The sequence below is a fragment of the Pipistrellus kuhlii genome, unplaced genomic scaffold, assembly GCF_014108245.1.
Source record: "Pipistrellus kuhlii isolate mPipKuh1 unplaced genomic scaffold, mPipKuh1.p scaffold_m20_p_9, whole genome shotgun sequence".
Classification (NCBI taxonomy): Eukaryota; Metazoa; Chordata; class Mammalia; order Chiroptera; family Vespertilionidae; genus Pipistrellus; species Pipistrellus kuhlii.
The window spans coordinates 40,398,092-40,419,315 of record NW_023425595.1 but is presented as its reverse complement, the minus strand read 5'-3'; the positions used below and the strand labels follow the sequence as shown (position 1 = coordinate 40,419,315).

The following is a 21,224-nucleotide window of genomic DNA, read 5'->3' as shown; positions in this document are numbered from 1 at the left end:
ATCTTGGACAGGCTGCTAAGCTAAGTGAGATGACCCTTAGTATAACATTTAGGTCTGTTCCTTGGAAGTGATTTCCAGCTACTAGAGTTGAAACCATATAGTAGCTCAAGATTTCACATTCAGTGGTACCAATTGGATTCATTGTTACTGCTGCAAAAGTGTCTTGTTTTGACTGTTTCTTGCCATAAATTGTTTGGTCTCAGAATACTCCATGCTCTTTGCTTTTAAAGTTATTGTGGTCAGGAAGCTCAGTGGTATGTTTGTATGTGCAATAAGTGACTTTTATTATATAACTTTATATAATAGTATTGGCCAAGTTTTAAAGTTTGTGATGTGCCAAGAGCTGTGCTGCTCTACATAAGTTAGAGCATTTAATTGTGGCAAAACCACATGAGAAAGTTGAAACTTTGAGAGCTTATTAAAATGCATAAGGTCCTATGACTAGTTAGAGGCAGATCCAAGATCAGAAATCAAGACTGTCTTACTGCAAAGTCTGTGCTTTTCTGCTGTGATTCTGCCTTTTTGCAAATTTGTATGGAAGATGATTCCTTTTTTCACTTCATGTTTGGAGCAGCTCTGTCTTATTTACTCGATGGGTACTTATTGAGTGCCATTACCTGTCAGGCACTTTGAGAACTGTAATGATGATTGAGACCCTTTATTTGTCATTAAGAAGTTCACACTCACATAAAGGAGAAGAAACAGATGCACCCATGTACACCCATGTTCATAGCAACATTATTCACAATAGCTAAAAGGTGGAAGCAACCCAAGTTTCCATCAACAGAAGAATGGATAAGCAAAGTGTGGTATGTACTTACAGTGGAGTGTTATTCAGTCTTAAGAAAGGAAGTTTGACACATGGTAAAACATAGGTGAACCTTGACGACATTATGCTAAGTAAAATAAATCAGACACAAATGGGCAAATATTGTATCACTAGAGGCCCAGTGCATGAAAATTCATGCACTGGAGTGTGTGGGGGGAGGGTGGTCCCTCAGCCTGGCCTACCCCCTCTCACAGTCCAAGAGCCCTCAGGGATGGGAGGTGACCTGGCGATCAGGAGCTGAGGGGACTGGGTGCTGCCATCTAGTGGCTATGGGCACCACCATATTTGTGATAGCGTGATGGTCAATTTGCATATTCCCTCTTTATTAGATAGGATTTCACTTATTGAGTTACCTAGAGTAGTGAAACTCATAGAAACCGAAAGTAGAATGGTGATTGCCAGAGATTGGGGTGGAGGGAGCAATTGGGAAGTTATTGTTTAATGGGTATGGAGTTTCACTTTCACTAAATGAAAAAGTTCTTAGATTAGTTGCATAACAGTGTGAACATACCTAACAGTACTGAACTGTGCACTCAAAATGGTTAAGATAGTAAATTTTATATTATGTGTATTTTACCACAAATTATAAACCCCAAACAAATATACCCCTCCACTATGTGGTGGAAACTAATTTGTGAGTCAGGAAGGTCTAATGAGTTCATAGGAATTAGAGGTGACAATGGGAGATGGGTAAGATTTGTGTGGCAACGAGGAAGGTGGGAAGAGCATCCCAGGTGAAGGGAATAGTGAGCAAAGTAATTGAGGCTGCTTGGTGCTGCCTTAAGATCCGATTCTAGCAAGGAACAAATCTCCAAGTACATGGCTCTGTAATTATGGTGTCCCAGCCACCTTCCATGTGGGTAGAGACTTATGCAAAGTCTAAACCATGAGGTCGTGGTATGTTGGACAGGGACTTATTCATGATTCATTCAGTAAACATTTATTTAGCACATAGTGCTATGCTGGGCACTTTATGTATGTTGGCAGGTTTAATACCCCCAACAACACTGAAGTTATTAATAATCCAATTAACAGATGTAGAAATTGTGACTCAGAAATGAAGTACCTTGCCCAAAGTCACATGACTGGTAGGTAGCAAGAACAAGAAGACTTTGTCTGTGTCCTCCAAGCTTTACTGCCTCCCCTTGGTGGTGAGTGATAAATGATATCTGTCTTTGAACTCAAAGTCAAAATAGCATGTGACTGCCACCACTTGTCATCTTCAGCTGCTTATGAGGATACCTTGCCTGAGTTATCTTATAGCTCTGAGGCTTCTTTTTTATCTGTGAAATGAAGACCTTGTGTTTCTCCCATATTAAAAATCCCATTCATCCCTCCCTCCATCAATCAATCCATCCGTCCAACACTAATTTAGTATCTATTATATACCAGGTACTGTGCTGGTGGACACTGGTAATTAATATTTCACAGAGCACTGTTCTTACCTGAAAGGAGAGTATAACCTAGAGAAGGAGACATAAAATGGATGATTATTGTACAGTATGGTCTAGTGCTGGTATTGGTATAAATAAACAGAATCCTGGAGCACAGAGGTGGGTGCCAGACCCTGTCTTGGATAGAGGATGTCAAGAGGAAATGGTTCTACAGATCAGGAAGATAATATTAAAAAGATCACAGGAACTGCATCCTTCCTATGGCCATCTTTATTAAGTTTAAGAAAACATTGGTAAAATCAGAATTCCTTTTTATTTTAAGCCTTGTGGAAAGTTTAGTTGAATTTGGCCATTGTTGAGTACAGCTATGTGCCAAAGATATATAAGGTTTGGATTCTCTTTCAGATTGGAAGAAGATTATAAAGTTGAAAAGAGCCGAAACCGGTTTGGCTCAGTGGATAGAGCGTCGGCCTGCAGACTGAAAGGTCCCAGGTTTGATTCCGGTCAAGGGCATGTACCTTGGTTTCGGGCACATCCCCGTGGGGGGGGGGGGGGTGCAAGAGGCAGCTGATTGATGATTCTCTCTCATTGATGTTTCTAACTCTCTGTCCCTCTCCCTTCCTCTCTGTAAAAAATCAATAAAATATATTTAATAAAAAAAAAAAAAAGTTGAAAAGAGACCTATGAGTTCGTCTCTCCACCCACCTACTTCTTCCTTCCTTCCTTCCTTCCTTCCTTCCTTCCTTCCTTCCTTCCTTCCTTCCTTCCTTCTTTCCTTCCTTCCTTTCTAGAATTTAGGAAGCATAAAGTAGACTAAGAGGTCCAAGGGCCGAGAGTTATTTGGTATGTTCAACTAAAGTCACAGATAGTTATATTTATATTTCACTTTTTTGTTTGTTTTTGTCTGTATTTTTGGTTGTTTTTGATGGTTATATTTCAAAGAGGTAAGTGAAATGTCAAGATATTGGATAACTGCCTGAATGGTGTAGCTCAGTGGTTAGGCATTGAGCCAGGAACCCAGAGGCCACTGGTTTGATTCCTGGTCAGGGCACATGCCTGAGTTGCAGGCTCCATCCCCTGTGGGGGGCGTGCAAGAGGCAGCTGATAGATGATATTCGTCTCTTATCATGGATGTTTCTATCTATCCCTCTCCCTTCCACTCTCTCTAAAAAATCAATAAAATATATTTTAAAAAAAGGTATTGGGTAATATATGTGATTCTTTCAAAATTACTAAGGGCCAGTAGATTAACAGTAATTAGAATAACTAAGTATTAGAATTCCAATATTAGGGGATTGATTGAGGGGGAAAACTTAGGAGCTAACATTTATTGATTCACAGCTACTATTTATCAGGCACTGTGCTATGCCTCTTAGATTCATAATTTTGTTTATCTTCCCCACAGTCCTATAAAATAAACATCCTTATTCTTTACAGATATATAAACGGAAGCTCAAAGAGTTTGTGATTTGCTTCAGGTCGCAGCTGACTAGAGTCTGAGCAGTGGTTCAAGCACAGGTTCTTAAAATCAAGGCCTTTGCCCCTAACACTAACCCCGTGGTCAGCAAACTGCGGCTTCAAGCCACATGCGGCTCTTTGGCCCCTTGAGTGTGGGTGGCTCTTGCACAAAATACCACAGCCTGGGCGAGTCTATTTTGAAGAAGTTGCATTAGAAGAAGTTTAAGTTTAAAAATTTGGCTCTCAAAAGAAATTTCAATCATTGTACAGTTGATATTTGGCTCTGTTGACTAATGAGTTTGCTGACCACTGCACTAACCTAATGCTTCTTCAGGATCTTGAATTTTCTATTTCTGGAGGAACTTCACTGGGATAGAGGACTTCTCTCTCATTCTTGGAGCCCAGGAAGTAACAGTAGTCAGGAGAGGCCAGTTCTTCACACTTCCCATCATGCCTAAGGACAGCTCCCCGAATGTCCTGTGTCTTCCTTCTGAGTTGGTAGATCACCAGCTACCAGAGATAAATGGTTCTTACTAAAATGTCAATTATTTCTCTTCTTTGCCATTATCAGGCAGTATATGAATGCTTGCTTTTGACAAAATTCAAGGATGAATTTTGACAAATTGTCTCTTACAAGTGGCTCTAAAAAAATCATCGTAGAGCGCTGGCCAGGTGGTTAGAGCTGATGTGCTAAGGTTGTGGGTTTGATCTTTCGTTAGGGCACATGCAAGAATCAGCCAATGCATGCATAAATAAGTGGAACAACAAATGGATGATTTTTTCTCTCTTTCTCTCTCTCTCTTTAAAATCATTTTAAAAAATCATGTTAGAGAATGCTCATTGAAGCCAGCTAAATCTATATACAATATATAGTGGATCCCCTCTCCTTCTCCAACAAAGGTTACCTTGAGCTCATTTGCCCTGGATTCTATCTTTGGAGTCCTGAGAGACCTTGTTGTCTGGGTCTCAGAAGCCTCAACTACGAGATTTTTGACAAAATCACATGGAGGTCTCAGCACTTCTAACCCATGCCTCAGGCTCCCTCTTCCTCCCTCAAGGCTTCCCTGTGGGTATAAGCTATGGTATCTTGTCAGGGAATATTTTCCCAGCTGTTTTTGGAGGCAGGCCAGGCATCTTATCCCAGACCCTTTAACCCTCTGGGAAGTTCCCACATATGGCTACATGAAACAGAGCAAACTAACCTCCAACATGGGTTGAAGAATGATGGCACTGGGAAAAAATCTTGTCCAGCCAGGCCATTACCCTGCCCTGGAAGTCCATAGTGAAATGGACAGAGGTTCTGGAATTAGGAGACTGGATCTCAGGTCTTGGCTCAAGTCATAAACCCTGGGGCCATGAGCACTTGACCTGTCTGAGCCTGTGTTCTTAGCTGTAAATGAAGGGCCGATGACAATCTCGTCTTCACACGGTTGTTCTGAGAGTCAAATAAGTCAATGTGTAGTATAAAAGTGCTTTATAAGAAGCCTGCAGAACATATCACAGATGTCAGTACTTGTTGTTATAAAACAATTTTGGCGCAATGATAAACGTTTCTGGAAACTGAACAGGATGCATGCTCTGTCATCACTGGCCCCCAGCTTCTGGCAGACCTTTTCATTGCTCAAGTAGGCATTCATCACATCACTCTCCTGTTTATTTTGTAATCTTTTCATTTATAGTCTTATAAATGTTCCCAGAAGCTTTGCTAATTCTTGAATATTTATCTTTGAAAACTCTGACCAGGGTTGTGTACTTATACCCAGAGCTATTTAGCCCAGAGTAATTATTTGAATTCTTAGAGCTCTATGTTGATCTATTTCCCAATAAATTATGGGACAGCAGAGGTGGCTATGTATGATTAATGAGGTTTATCTTACTCATTAGGATTCAGTATGTTTGAGGACTCTAGAGGGTATCTAATAGTAGGTAAGCCCTGAGGGAGGGCTATTACAACGTGGTCCATGCTTCTGGTAATAAATTGAGAAGGAAGAGAGAGTATCACATTGTAAATGGTTCATGATTTTATTTTTTCTATTTTAAAATATATTTTTATTGATTTCAGAGGGGAAGGGCAAGGGAGAGAGGGATAGAAACATTACTGGTAAGAGAGAAGCTTTGCTCGGCTGCCTCCCTCACGCCTCCTACTGGGGATTGAGCCCACAACCCAGGCATGTACCCTGAGTGGGAATAGAACAGGACCTCTTGGTTCATAGGTCAATCCTCAATCACAGAGCCATACCAGTTAGGCTAAATGGTTCATGATTTTAGAGCTAGTAACCCTTGAAACTGAAAAAAGTCATTTGTGGATTGTCATAAGTTTATTGGAATTATTACTCTGTTCTGAGAAATTTTTTAGACATTTGGGGATTGGTTACTTCAATCTTCTTGCCACTTCAAATGATTGCAATTTATTTTTTCTTGACTACGTTCCTCCAAATTATTTTTAAAAAATTATTTATTGATTTTAGAGAGGAAGAGAGAGAGAGAGAGAGAGAGAGAGAGAGAGAGAGAGAGAGAGAGAGAATGAACCATCGATTTGTTGTTCCACTTATGTATAAATACATTGGTTGATTCTTGTATGTACCCTGGCGAAGGATTGAACCTGCAACCTTGGCATATTGAGAAGATGCTCTAATCAGCTAAGCTTTCAGAACTCCTTTATGTTGTAGAGATGAAAACCCTAACTCAGCCTGTCTTGGGCAAAGAGGGGATTTATGGAAGAACACTAGAATATTTCATGTAACCATGGAAGGTTGGGTGCAACTGGAATCAGGAGACATTAGAGATATAACAACCCCCCAAGTTTCGGTGCTTAACTTGTCTATATTAGCAGTCTGTATAGCAGTTCAACATGGTGTCCTGGTTAGGCCACCTTCGATGTTTCAGGAAGCCAGGATCTTTCCATCTTGTGGATCCCTTGTCATCTCAAAGTTCTCTCCTTTAAAACTGCAGTTGCAGAAGGAGATTGAAGGATCTCATGTGGGAGGTTCTCATGGGTCATGTCTGGAAGTGCCTTATATCACTTCTGTCCTCATTCCATCAATTACTACTCAGTACATGGCTCACATAATGGTAAACGAGGCTGAGAATATGGCCTGTTTTCCCAGAAAGAAAAAGAAGCAGGTTTGGTGAGCATGTAGCTAGTTTGAGCCACATAGGGACTCAAGTGATGTTAACATTCTGTTTCTTGCTTTCTCTCTCTCTCTCTCTCTCTCTCTCTCTCTCTCTCTCTCTCTCTATATATATATATATATATATATATATATACACTTTTTTATTGATTTTTTTTTTAAAGAGTGGAAGGGAAAGGGTTAGAGATTTAGAAACATCTATGAGAGAGAAACATCCATCAGCTGCCTCCTGCACTTCCCCTATTGGGGATGTGCCCACAGCCAAGGTACGTGCCCTTGACTGGAATCGAACCTGGGGCCCTTCAGTTTGTAGGTCAACGCTCTATCCACTGAACCAAACCAGTCAGAGCAATATTCTCTCTTTTTTTTTGCTTTTGTTTCTCTCCTACATAGCAGGGAGCATGGCCAGGATTGTTCCTGAGCTCTTTTTTTTTTTTTTTTTTTTTTTTTAAAGAACCTCTGGCTTTTAAAGACATACTTATTTGTTTTTTAATTTCAATGAGAGAAAATCATCAATTGGCTGCCTCTTGCACACCTCCTACTGGGAATTAAGCCCACAACCTGGTCTTGTGCTCTGACTTGGAATTGAACCTTGACCTCCTGGTTCCTTGGTTGATGCACAACCACGGAGCCACACTGGCCAGGCTTTTTACCCCCTTCTTTGTTTTTTTTCAGTACAGTTTTATAGTCATCTTTTTAACTCTTTTTTCCACAGCTACATCAACTGATTGTATTTCACTGAATCTATGACATCACCATTTATAATGTGCATGATTGTATTCTATGTATTACTGAGAAAGAAAGAGAAAACAAGGTTCCAAATAAACTATGACACAATGCCAAGATGCCTTCCATTGTAAAGTGCATCCTAATTTTCAAGCTGTCAAAATATGAGGAAAAATGTTTTTAGAATTAATGAAAGATGCTATGTATTACTTCAGAACCTATACTTTCATGCCTCAGTACTACTGCTTCTTTGTTTCTTTAGTCCATCCATTAGTTAAAAAATATTTATAGGCCAGGTAACAATGAATAAGACAGATTCAGTTTCCACCCCCTTAATGTTTATCACCTCTCCCCCTTTTCCGTCTTGGTGTAATGTAGTATCTGCTGTGTGCTAGGCAGTCTGTTAGGCACTGAGGGCTCATGAAGAAATAAGATGAGGTCCTTGTCCTCAAGGGACGTACCGCCTGGGGTAGTAGAAGCTGTAGGGTGTGGGCAGACAATCCTAGAGAGAAAGTAAGTAGGTAGCAGTTTTATCTTGCAGTGGAGTCAGTCTGTATTTCCGTACGTTAATTACCTAGACTCCTTCCAGAGCCGCTTTTTCACCCACTGATGCTTTTTCAGGCCCTAGTGGCTGCTCTGGATCACATGCTCTGCAGGAGGAGAGCAGGAGCCGCCAAGAAGGGCTGATGAAGGCACTCAGGGCCGTGCTGAGCCTGTGAAGCAAGGTTTACAGTGGTGGGATTTGGAGAAACGGTGGGTGAGGCTTTTGGGAACAGGGATCAGAGAACAGCCATTGCTGGGCTTTTCCTTAAAGAATCCCAGAAGCCAACACTATAACCTGAGTACTGGATTCTTCTCTTTCAAGCAAAGATTATCCTTATCTTTTTAGCTAAGATTGAACCCACTTTAAAAAAAAAATGTTTTCATTGATTTTAGAGAGAGAAGATGGGAGAGAGATAGAGAGAGAGAGAGAGAGAGAGAGAGAGAGAGAGAGAGAGAGAGAGAGAGAGAGAGAGAAACATAGATGTGAGAGAGAAACGTTGATGAGTTGCTTCCTGTACCCACCACTATCGGGGACCAAATCTGCAATCTGGGCAGATGCCCCGACCAGGAACGCAACATGTGACCTTTTGGTGTACGGAAGGATACTCAACCAACTGAGCCACAACAGCCAGGACATAAACCCATTTTGATCCATTTAAAAAGCTCATGAAAACAAGAAGACTCTGGGAAGTAAAGGGAATTTTTTGAGGTTTATACAGAGATCCACAGAAGGCTAGTGTCTGTCTATGTCTTCTGACTCTTAGGAAGAGCTTACCTAATGAGTCAGGAAGACAATTCAATCTTTAACTGTTATTCTTTCCTCTGGTTTATGAAGAGCCTGGAAATAACTACTGAGCCATACAGGCTTTTATTCCTTAACATTCCAGGGCACTGTGTGAATCTACCTCATTATTGGTTGAAGGGGGTCTTCAAGCCTCTGGTCAATTGAGAGGAGAGAGAGCTCCAAGTAGCAGCAGCTGCTGCTGCTGCTGCTGCTGCTGCTGCTGCTGCTGCTTCTTCTTCTTCTTCTTCTTCTTCTTCTTCTTCTTCTTCTTCTTCTTCTTCTTCCTTCTTCTTCTTTTTATAAACATATTTTTAAATTGATTTTAGAGAGGAAGGGAGGAGAGAGAGAGAGAAACATCAGTGATGAGAGAGAATCATTGATTGGCTGTCTCCTGCATGTCTCCCTACTGGGAATCAAGCCTGCAACTTGGGCATATGCCCTTGACCAGAATCAAACCCAGGACCCTTCAGTCTGCAGGCCAATGCTTATCCACTGAGCCAAACCGTCTAGGGCTCCAAGTAGCTTCTTTAGAGGAAAGTAAAGAGGATAGAATCTCTACATCCACTTTGCAATTTCTAAGGACAGTCTGACACAGTACGAGGTTGGAGTGTGCTCTACTTGTATTAGAGACACTCGATGAGGGGTGGCAGAAAAGCAGCCCTCACTCCCTTCAGGAGAATGCTTTGTAGGCTTACAGAAAGAGGAAGAGCAAAGAGCAGGGAGGAAAAAAGAGAACAAGAAGCTCATCTTTTGAAGTCAGCAAAAGGTATATCCCCGGAAGTGATTTATGGGTGTACAGAGGGGGAACATTAAAAGAATAACTGTTGGCTGTTTGTTTTAGAAAAGTATGGGTAGTGGGAATGGAGGCAGGGAGCTTTATTTTCTATTTTACCGTGCTCCAACTTCCATTAGTGTTAATGGGGTCATATATTCTAGGCTTTCCTTGGCCTGCTGCCCTGACATAACTGTTTGAATTCCTTGTTTTAGTATTATGTAGTCTTAACAACAGAGGGAAAGAGAAACAGAATGTTGTGTGTTAAATTATTCTAAGCCTCATTGTGGATGGGATTTATTCTCATGGGTCCATGGCTGTTAAGATGATCTGTTCAGATGATCTGTGTTTCTGATAGCTACTTCTAGATAGCTTTATAATTTGCCCAAGGGGTTTGTTCAGGGATTGGCTACATGTATTTTTTATTTGCTAGAACAAGGTAAGTCTTAATCCTGGTTATCTGAGCTCCAGGCTGGTCTGGGGACTGCTATCACCCACAGGGCCAATGGAGCTGTGTGTTCCTCTTGTGGGGAGTCGATCGTGGAGGTATTTTACTAGGCGGTCATTTGATACACATTGGCCCTTTTGGTGGGAGACTGTGTTCTTAGGATTCCTGCTGCGGAATCCATTTATTCAATTAAACAAATACCAATTGAGCTCCAGTAGTGGGAATACTCTGTGCAAGAAGCCGGAATTGGACTGTTCAGGGAAACCCAGCAGAATTAGAATGCTAAAATTCCCGGTTTGAAAGAAACTTAGAGATAATCTAAGGGCCTGAGAATATGTATATTCATTTTAGGGGACCACAAACAGTTTCTGATCCATGTTATTCTTTGTTTGCTTTTATAACCATTTGAAAATGTGAGCCACCTTGGCAAGAGACAACTGATTGATGTTTCTTTCCTCTCTCTCTCTCTCTCTCTCTCTCTCTCTCTCTCTCTCTCTCTCTCTCTCTCTCTCTCTCTCTCTCTCATCAATAAACATATCCTCCAGTGGGGATTTTAAAAAAAGAATGGAAACTATGCTAAACCAGGGGAAGGGAGCACATAGGCTGGATTTGATCCATGAGCCATAGTTTCATAGTTTGTCAGCCCCTGATCTAATCAATTCTCCTCCAGTTTTTTTTTCTTCTTTTTTTAATCAAAGGGGAAACTGAGAGCCAGAGGGTGAAATGATTACTCCCCTCATTGTCCACGCTCCCCCCCGCCCCCCCATAGTTACACAGCTAGTTCTTGATATTGTTGGGTTGGTGACCCTTAAGAAAAGATCCCCAAAGTGCCTAATCATTTTTGCAAACGGCTAGTTTTGGTACTGAGGGAAGTATGAATTTTAGTTAATTTTAAACTTATTGAGTGCCTACCTACCACCTTCTGGGCACTGTGCCTGGGATTTAGGATGCAAAGTTAACATGACAAAGCCCCAGGCATCAGTCAGCTTAGCTATTGGTGCAGATAAGATGGCAGTGTGGAAAGCGCATATGGAGACAAGTAGTGGGTGCCAGGAGGCACAGGGAGGCACTCTGCCCTCAGTATGTGGATGCTTCTGTGGGTGAATGAATGAATGAATAAATGAATGAATTCATTGCACCTCCCCCACTTGTGTTTTGGATGCGTTACCCAGCCTAACGGAACGGGACAGGGTCTGGCTTTCTCCCCACTTGCTTGTTTTTCTCTTGGGGGCTCATACCTTGTATACATCCTATGTATGCAGGGGTGGGTTAGGAGATTAAAAGAACAAAAGTAAAAAAAGATCCAGTCGCCCACCTGAGAAAGATGGCAGTTGCTTTGACGTACCCGTTTATCTAAGCAGTGGCACTGAGACACATCTGAAATCATATAATATCAACCATGGAGCCTTTACTATTTTAGAGTCGGAAGGACCTTAGAGGTCACTTAACTATATACTCTTCCGTTTTACATATAAAGAGCTTGAGGCTCAGAGATGTTAAATTTCTGGGTCACACAATTAATTCACAGAATGAATCTCAGTGTTGCAAAGGACTGTAAAAGATATATAGTCTAACCACCCAGATAATAATAAGGAATAATAATTATAGCTAATATTTATCAAAAGTTTATTGACATATATATTATAGTAGTATGTATTATCTCATTTAATTCTGCCAGTAACCCAATGTAATAGGTACAATTACCATCCTTATTTTAAAACGGAGGAAGCTAAGCTTGAATAGTTTAAGTAATATTTTCCCAACAGATGTTTGCACAGTGAGTGAACCAATGAGCCAGGCAATCAAGTCGTACTTTCAGCAGTTGACACGTTTAGTGACAAGCGAATGGGAACTCGGTGGCTGAGCTAGAGCCATGCCCAGGTCTTCTGATAACTTATCCTGTCACCGGTTGTATGCCGTGCTACAATGCAGTGCTAATATGCAGATGTGGTCCAGGAAAGTGTATTGTTCTGCAGCTGTCTTTACAGTGACACTGAACAGTTTTGAGAATTAATGTGCACAGTAGAATTTTCTTTGAACATCAAAGTTCCTTGAAGATGTGACAGCCTGATTGGTTTCTCTGAATCTGCTGAAGTTTGTAGAGGCAACTGGAAGATTCTCTCTGCGTGAGGTACCTTTTTTTTCTTTTTTTTTGCACAACCATTTAATTTAAAGTTGTAATTTCAAACTATATTCTGAGGCATCCTGCGGTTTGTGGGCTAGAGAACTGAGGGGCTCTGTAAGAAAGCGTGGGCATGGATTTGGCTTTGAACCAAATAGTGCCCCAAAACAAATATCTTTGCTGCACTAATTCTTTTAGCTCTGACAGATGAGAACAACCAACTTATTAGATGTACAGTAGCTTGTGATGTGTTCTTTCCTTATAAGTTGAATGTTTTTCTCACTGAACAATGGTAATATTTGGGCTTGTTTGATTGGAAGTTTTTGAAGTCAAAGACATTTTAACATATTTGTAGAGCTTGTTCTAAAAACAAAACAAAAACACACCAAAACCTCTCCACCCAGATTACTGCTTTTTATGTAAAGAACAGCATGGGCATTGTTTGCCATCCATTGTAAGCAGAGTATCCCTGTATGGCATAGAAAAACTAAGGTTCTTGGATTTCAGCTCAGAAAGCTATATTCTTTGAACCTAGGCCCCTGGGTTGATTCATAACGTCAATACATAGCATTAATAATTGCTCCATATCACTTGGAGGAAAATCCACATTAAATAAAGGAGGCTTTCATTAGGTTGTGGAAAAACAGATACAGGCTCCATTGGAAAGATAAACCACCATTTACTTGTTTGAGGGCCTTTCAGGGGGAAGAGATGTAATACAAGATAATCTTCTCATTTGGAGGCGTTTGAGAAATCCCTTAAAATAGAAACACATGAATATTTGTTTTCTAACACAAAATATTTCAGAGACCTCCCCATGTGTCTTGCCAGAGCTTTTTTCTTTTCAAGTTTCAGCCAACCACCACAAATGTTTTTTAATTATACCAGGGAGAAATCCTCACTCAGTGAATCCTTGCTATTAATACCTACTTTAAAATTTTTATTTATTTATTTTTTTAATCCTTACCTGAGGATATTTTTTAAAATTGATTTTGAGGGAGGGAGGGAGGGAGGAAGGAAGAAAGAGAGAGAGAGAAACATTTATGTGAGAGAGAAACATTGCTGTAGGATAGAAACATCGATCCATTGCCTCCTGTACAAGCCTCTTCTAGGATCGAAACAAAAATCTGGGAGTGTTCCCTGACCAAGAATGGAACTCAAAACCTTTTGGTGTACGGAATGATGCTCCAGCCAACTGACCCACCCAGACAGGGCAATACCTACTTTTAAACACTTCTTATGTATTAATAAACCTTTCTTTTAACTCTACCAGGGCTTGCCCCTGATTTACTCCACCTCCCTCTTCAGCAGTAGTAGTCGCTTTCAGTAAAAAAGGGGTAGGAGGTGGAGGATCTGTTCATTATGTGGTGGCTGCTGTATTACCAGATAAGCTTCCAGTGTCACCATGTTCTGGAGATAGGTACACATGTAGATTTCTAACTTTTCATTTTCAAAAATTTCAAATGAACAGATTAGTACAAAGAACACTCAAACATTCTTAAATTTGCTAATTCTTTTTAAAAAAATATATTTTATTGATTTTTTACAGATAGGAAGAGAGGGATAGAGAGTTAGAAACATCGATGAGAGAGAATCATCGATCAGCTGCCTCTTGCATACCCCCTACTGGGGATGTGCCCGCAACCAATGTACATGCCCCTGACCGGAATCAAACCTGGGACCTTTCAGTCCGCAGACCGATGCTCTACCACTGAGCCAAACCGGTTTCGGCAAATTTGCTAATTCTTAACATTTTGTCACATTTGCTTTATTATTATGTATGCAGATTTGTGTTTTTGGGGGGCAGACGTCATGATACTTGATCTCTAAATATGTCAGTATTTATCTCCTGAGTATAAGGACATGTTTTTACATCACCACAACAGCATTATCATGCCTGAGAAATTTAACATTGATTCCATAATACAGTCTACATTTAAATCTCATCTTTTTTAATTTTTAAATTTTATTTATTTTTAAAAATTTTTTATTAAATTATTACCTTTGTACATATACCATTGCCCCCCCATACATCTTTAATCAGTTAACATTTGCTGTATAACAAAACCATCATTTATTTGTTTAAAAAATTTTTTTTTTATTGATTTCAGAGGGGAAAGCAGAGGGAGTTAAAACATCAATGATGAGAGAATCATCTATCAGCTGCCTCCTGCATGCCCCCTGCTGGGGATTGAGCCACGCCTGCCAGGAGAAATCACCATTTATTAACTCTCATGATTCTGTGAGTCATCTGGATGGTTTTAATTTGCATCAGGACCAGCTGATCTTGGCTGGGTCCCCTCAAAGTCTTTAGTCAATTGCTGGATCTATCAGAGACAAGCCATCCATAGTGCCTACCTTCTGGGTGTTTTTTTTTTTTTTTTTAAGGATTAGGTGACAAAATGCCCTTAGATCATATAATGCATACAAGCATATAGTAATGGCTCAATAAATGCCATTTACACTTATTCTTATTATAATGTTTCAGGCATTAGACTTTGGTTCTCACAGCAATTATCCTGGATTAGGCATTATTTTTCCCATTTCTCAAAGAAAGAAACTAAAACTCTAAGGACTTAAATAACTTGCCAGATATCACAGAGCTGGTCTGGGCTGTCAAGGATTTGCCAAGGAAGTTGTGGCAACTCCAGTTCTGAAAGTCAGCTTAATAAAGATTTTATCTTAAAACCACAGAATTCTAGGGTTTAGAAGGATTTTAGGCTTAGGAGGATTTGTCGGCCCAATTATTGAATTCTTTAACCGTGTAGCCAAGGGGTCACCTGGTTTATTCCTGAACACTTCCAATGACAGGAAAGTCGTCAGCACCTGGGGAAGCTCATTCCACTTCCCCAGCTCTGACCAGGAGATAGCCCACCTCCTCTCCTGTGTCTGCTCTCATTCCTAACTCTGCCTTCTCCCCGCACTTCCTCTGCCACCAGAACTCCCTCTTTAAGGCACAAGTCAGATTGTCACTCCCCTAATTAAAAAACTTTTTTGATTTTCCATTGTCCTTATGACAAAATCCAAACTCTTTTCAGTGGTCAAGTAAGCCTGCCTCATCGCAAACATTCTTTTTCCTTGTTGTTCACTCAGCCTTGGTCCTGGTGGCCTCTGACACACCCAGCATCTTCCTGCAGATGGCCCTTGCTCTGGTCCTTCTGCCTGTGTGCTTCTTTTCTAAGCTTTGCAAATGGCTGGCTCATTCTCATCTTCCAGATCTTAGCTCAAAGGCCACCTCCTCAGAGAGGCCTGTTCTGACCACTTATCTGAGCCCCTACCTCATCTCCTATGCCCATTCTTCATATCACCCTGCTTTCTCTCCCCATGAGAATGGAAGTTCTTGGTGACTGGACCTAGGAAACAGTGTTGGCAGTTGTATCCTCTACAGCAGCACAGTAGCTGTCCCTAGAAGGTGTTCCATAAATGTCTGAGGAATAATGAATGGCCTCATGATTGACTGAATGTAAGGTTGTGGAGTCATTGAAAATGGAGTTGAGTATTGTCCCAATACACCAAGCTTGTGGGTCTGATCACCAGTCAGGGCACATCCAAAAGGCAACCAGTGAATGTATCAATTGGTTGCGGGCACATCCCTGGTAGGGGGTGTGCAAGAGGCAGCTGGTCAAGGTTTCTCTCTCATCGACGTTTCTAGCTCTCTATTTCTCTCCCTTCCTCTCTGTAAAAAATCGATAAAATATATTTAAAAATATATATATTTTTAATAGCGTTTTTGAACTTGGCTACTTTTGGTGTGACTTTGAGAAAATTATGTTAACTTCTGGGCTTTTGTTGCTGCACCTGTATACTAGCAATCTTATCTACCTCACAGAATGTTATGAAGATTAATGAAGGTATCAGCTGTGAATGTACCTGTCACATTTCCTGGCACACGTTAGTGTCCATTCCATCTCAAAGCCTGGGGCTTAATTCTGAGCACGTGTACAGGAGTTCTGTGAAGTTTCAGCCTGATTAATGGAACTGTTTACATAGTGTTCCTATGTGTGTGACTCACAGTCAGGTGAGAGATGCCTGTGACTCCTCTGACGTAATGCTTGCCTGGCTGGAAAGACAGTGCTAACCCTGGATATCAGTTGTGCCGAGTGATGCTCAGTCTGATAACCCAGGGGCGCCAAGCCCAGTGCCTTCACTGGGCCACTGAACACAGCCCCCCAAACTAAATGCTCACATGTGACCTTGTGGTCAATCTCTTGTCAAGATGGATTGGGATGCTCTGTCTAGATGGTTGCCTCCCTTGGGAAATCATAGTTACCTAACAGGAGGCACACGGTGTCCTGTTAAGAATACAAATAGCCTGTGAGCTGTTTTTCAGGAGGTGGAGGAGTGGAGGTTGCTGTGAGGTGTGTGGGTCTGTGGAGCAGAGCCTGCAGAAGGGAGCTGTCGGCTTCTGTACTCACAAGCATCTCAGGACCATGGTGGTAGCCTTCTCCTTCACATGTGCAGTGCCCACAGAGCCCACAGGTCATGGGAAGGGGAAACCGTCACTGGCAGCCTAACCCGAGCCAGTGAGTGTGTGCCGCCACTGAGGAACTACAGGAGGAATTACAGGGGAACCCTGGCACATGGCTTACCTGCTGGGAAGGGGGCAGAAGTTTCCATGCAACTTGCTGGCTTGGAATGATGGCCTCGGGGATTACCCTCTGTAGGCTCTTAGGGTGAGTGTTTTAACATGGGGGGTGGGGGGTCTAAACTGAGACAGACCTAGGATCAAATCCTGGCCAAGTTATGACCTTGGCCAAATTATTTAACATCCAGCCTTAGTTTCCTCACTGAAAATGAAGATAATAATAATCCTAGCTTATTTGGTTGCTGTGAGGATGAGATGATACAGTGCATGCAAAAATCTTAGCTTAGTTATAGGCCAACAGATCATGTTCAGTAAATGATGATTCTTTTTTTTTAAAATACTTTTTTACTGATTTCTTATAGAGAGGAAGGGAGAGAGATAGAGAGTTAGAAACATCGATCAACTGCCTCCTGTACACCCCCTACTGGGGATGTGCCTGAAACCAAGGCACGTGCCCCTGACTGGAATCGAACCTGGGACCTTTCAGTCCACAGACTGACACTCTATCCACTGAGCCAAACGGGTTTCGGCATGATGATTCTTTTTATCTGGCAGGACAGGTCAGTATTCTGCGTTTATTTCTGATGAGCTGCATCCGTACTGAACTTTGAGTCTTGGTTCACCCCTGCCAGCTGTGTGCTTTGGACAAGTTATCTAACCTCTGAGTCAGTGTTCTTATCGGTTATATGCAGTTTATAATTCCCACCACACAGTGAAGGTAAAATGAGATAAAAAGCACCTGACACATGGTAAGTGCTCAAAAAATTCTTTTCCCTCACCTTTGGTTCTTGAGTGTCTGAAATACGGTCCCTTTAAGCTTGTTAAGATTCTTCACTAGCCTTGAATGCAGCTGTATTCAGACAGCATTGGCAGAAAGAGGCGCTTTTTAATTTTTTTATAAATGACTGTTTCATAATCTGTTGGCTCATCTGCTGCTGCCACACCCTGTGCCTCTCAGGGACTCTGGGTCCTATTGCATTTAGCATGTGCCTTGCCTCTCACCTAAATGACCCTGGAAAGTGGTTGCTGTGGGAGGTTGCTGAATGCTAAATGGATTTTTCTCCCTGCTTTTTGGGGCCATGCTGGCTCAGGGATTCTTAGCTGCAGGAGGAGGGGCTGGCAGGCCTGAACTGCAGTTGGACTTTGCGGCCTGGCGTTTTCTGGTTTTCATTAAAATTCTCTGGCTGTCTTTCGGGGTTGCTCCATTGGCGATGACTGTGCGCTGGAGCTGGTTGTGCTGTTTTCTCAGCCTCACACACCCATCAGATCACAGTGGCCCTGAAGACGAGAGGAAGTTGAAGGTGGGGAACAGGCTGATTAAAGGGTCTTGCTCAGCAGCCTTTGTGTAAGGGACCCCCATCTATAACAGCAGAGCTTGAATTTGGCAAAGTCTTAAATACAAATGGGGAGGCAGACATAGCTGAGCTGGGAACCCTTTTACAACTTACTCTTGATGACAGACTTGCTCTTGAGGCAGACAGGAGTTTCCTGGCAGCTGTCAGAGGGTCCTTGAATGTTAGTTACATTCATGAATGAGATCAGTCTGGTCTAATCATTTTTCTGAGGGTATGTTGGGCTGATACCCTCATAGCCCAAGGAGATGGAAATTGGGTAGCAGTTCTCTGAGTTTGACAGTGAATTGAGTAAAGAGGACTTGGTGTTTAAATGTTAATTTTTTTTTAATTGTCTAAAGTTTACATATGTTTCCTTTCCCTCCTCCTCTCCCCCAGCCCCTGATTGACCCTATCCCCAGCCATTCCCACCCCACGCAAGCCCCCACCGCCCCAGTGTCTCTGCCCATTGGTTATGCTAATATACATGCATACAAGTCCTTTGGTTGCTCTCTAACGCCTGCTCCCCTCCCCTGACATTTGTCTCTGGATCTATTTTTGTTCATCAAATTATGTTGATCATTATATCCCACATATGAGTGAGATCATGTGATATTTACTTCTTGACTGGCTTATTTCACTTAGCATAATGCTCTCTAGTTCTATCCATGCTGTTGTAAATGGTAAAAGTTCCTTCTTTTTTATAGCGGTGTAGTATTCCATTGTGTAGATGTACCACAGTTTTTTAATCCACTCATCTGCTGATGGGCACTTAGGGTGTTTCCAAATCTTCTGGTAGGGTATGATCACAGAGAGTGGACTGCTCTGTCTTTTCTACTCCTAGTCTCTCTATGGCCTATCTCTAGCTCTCTGTGGGATGAAGTGAACGCCATCAGCTAACCAGAAAGACAGCAGGGAGGGGACAAGCAAGATACTTCAACAGCACATTGTAAGGCAAATAGGAAAGAATCTGGACCAAGTTTATTTACCATAATTTGTCAGGTTCAAAAGAGAGTATATAGTACCACCTATGGAATATTCTTACGTAAAAGTTGACTCTTCCACCTGATCAAACCTATAGAGCTGACTTTAATTTATTGGGAATACAGGGGAAAGGATGACAAGTTAAATTACACTCCAAGGAACCAAACACATAAATCTAGTGTTGAACAACTGATTTGGTCTCTGCATGAAGTCAATGGCATGAAAAAAATAATGTGATTTAGGAATGATAACCAAATGTGTTATATATATTTATAGTAGTGAATTTTAATACCCCACTGACATCACTGGATAAATCTTCTAGACAAAAAAATCAACAAGGAAACAGCAATCCTAAATGAGACTCTAGAATAAATGGAACTAATTGACATCTTCAGAACATTCCCCAAAGCTACAGAATATACATTCTTCTCAAGTGCACATGGGACATTTTCTTTCTTTCTTTTTTTAATATATATTTTATTGATTTTCCACAGAGAGGAAGGAAGAGGGATAGAGAGCTAGAAACGTCGATGAAAGAGAAACATCGACCAGCTGCCTCCTGCACACCCCCTGCCGGGGATGTGCCCACAACCAATGTACATGCCCTTGATCGGAATCGAACCTGGGACCTTTCAGTCCGCAGACCGTTGCTCTATCCACTGAGCCAAACCAGTTTCAGCTGCATGGGACATTTTCAAATGTAATATATAGATCTTGTTTTTATTTGGATAGTCTCTGTGTTAGTTTGTTATATAGCATAACAAAATATCACAGATTGGGTAGTTTAAACAAGAAAAGTTTATTTTCTTATAGTTCTGTTGGCTGGAAACCCAAGATCAAGGCGCTGTCAAGGTTGGTTTTCTCTGAAGTCTCTGTCCTTGGCTTTCAAATGATTGCCCTTTTCCTATCACTGTACATGGTTATCCCTCTATGCACATGCAGACCCGGTGTGTGTGTGTGTGTGTGTGTGTGTGTGTGTGTGTGTGTGTAGGGCACAATTTAGCCCATAACACTCTACCTGTGTAAAGCTGTTTTTGAGATGTTGGGGAAATTTTATTATGGACTAATATCAAGGGATTATTGTTAATTTTCTAGTGTTGTGATGTTAGAAAATGGGTAATGTAGAGATGGGTTTAGAAGTACATAGGTTGAAATGAAATGATTAGAATTTGTTTTAAAATATTTAAAGAATGAGAGAATAAAGGATAGATCAAGTAAACAGGCCAAATGTTCATCATTGTTGAATCTGGGTGATGGGTATTGAGGTTCTCTTTTGAGTATGTTTGAAAATTTTATAATCACACAGTTTAAATATTTAGACTAAAGAGGGTTTAATGGCAGAGGGGTTGGTGGTGATGACCATCCTCAGTGTGTCTCCCTGGAGACTCTCCCTGGAGTCTTGGGGTCCTCAGTTGCTTGTCTCTACTAGATCCTCTGACTCTTGTTTACCACGTGGTGAAGGACATCCTCCAGCTTGTAGAATCTTCTCTTCTGCAATTTCACAGTCATTTCACGTTGTGTCCGGTGTGCTGGGTCCTTTCAACCTGGCAACGTGCATTCCTCCGTTCTTCACAGTTTCGTCGAATGATATTGATTCATCATGATTTTCCTTTCTTTTTTCTGTTCTCTCTAGGGAATTTATCTTATTCTGATAGGAGATACCCTGTACTGGTTTCCTAGAACAAGCATGTCAAACTCAAAGGCTAACACAGGCCAAATAAATGAGGCATGTGGTCCGTGGGCTGTGAGTTTGACATGCTTGCTCTAGAGCAGTGTTTCCCCCAGGGGTTCAGGAAGAGTTTGGTGGGGGTATGCGTTGCACCAGAGTTTGGTGGGGATATGCACTGCACCAGAGTTTGGTGGGGATATGCACTGCACCGTGCTTAGCTGCACCTAATTCTACGTTCTCATGAGTATGAGGGCTGCTACTCAGCGTTACATAAATTATAGAAGGGGTACACATATGTCAAAAGTTTGGGAAACACTGCTCTAGAGTACTAACTTTCTTCTGTTTTCCTTATCTTTGTCTTTTGACTACACTAGCAGATTTCCTCAACTTTATCTTTTAATCCTTTTATTGAGTTTTTTTTTTTTTTTTTTTTTTTTTTTTTACTTTT

At 41.4% G+C, this 21,224-nt stretch overlaps 1 protein-coding gene across 7 annotated transcripts in view; it reads left to right on the top strand.

Annotated features, from left to right (window-relative positions):
- Positions 1-21,224, top strand: part of RAB30 (RAB30, member RAS oncogene family) — a 71,140-nt gene that overhangs the window by 14,778 nt on the left and 35,138 nt on the right. Inside the window, exon 1 of one of the 7 annotated variants that reach the window (XM_036427904.2) lies at positions 12,198-12,216. The exons of 4 other annotated variants lie outside the window; for them this stretch is intronic. The gene's annotated coding sequence lies outside the window, so the exon portion shown is untranslated. Of the gene's footprint in view, positions 1-12,197; positions 12,217-16,861; positions 16,881-19,940; positions 19,960-21,224 lie in introns of those variants that run through there. 2 more of the 7 variants (XM_036427913.2, XM_036427905.2) reach the window with 2 other exon arrangements.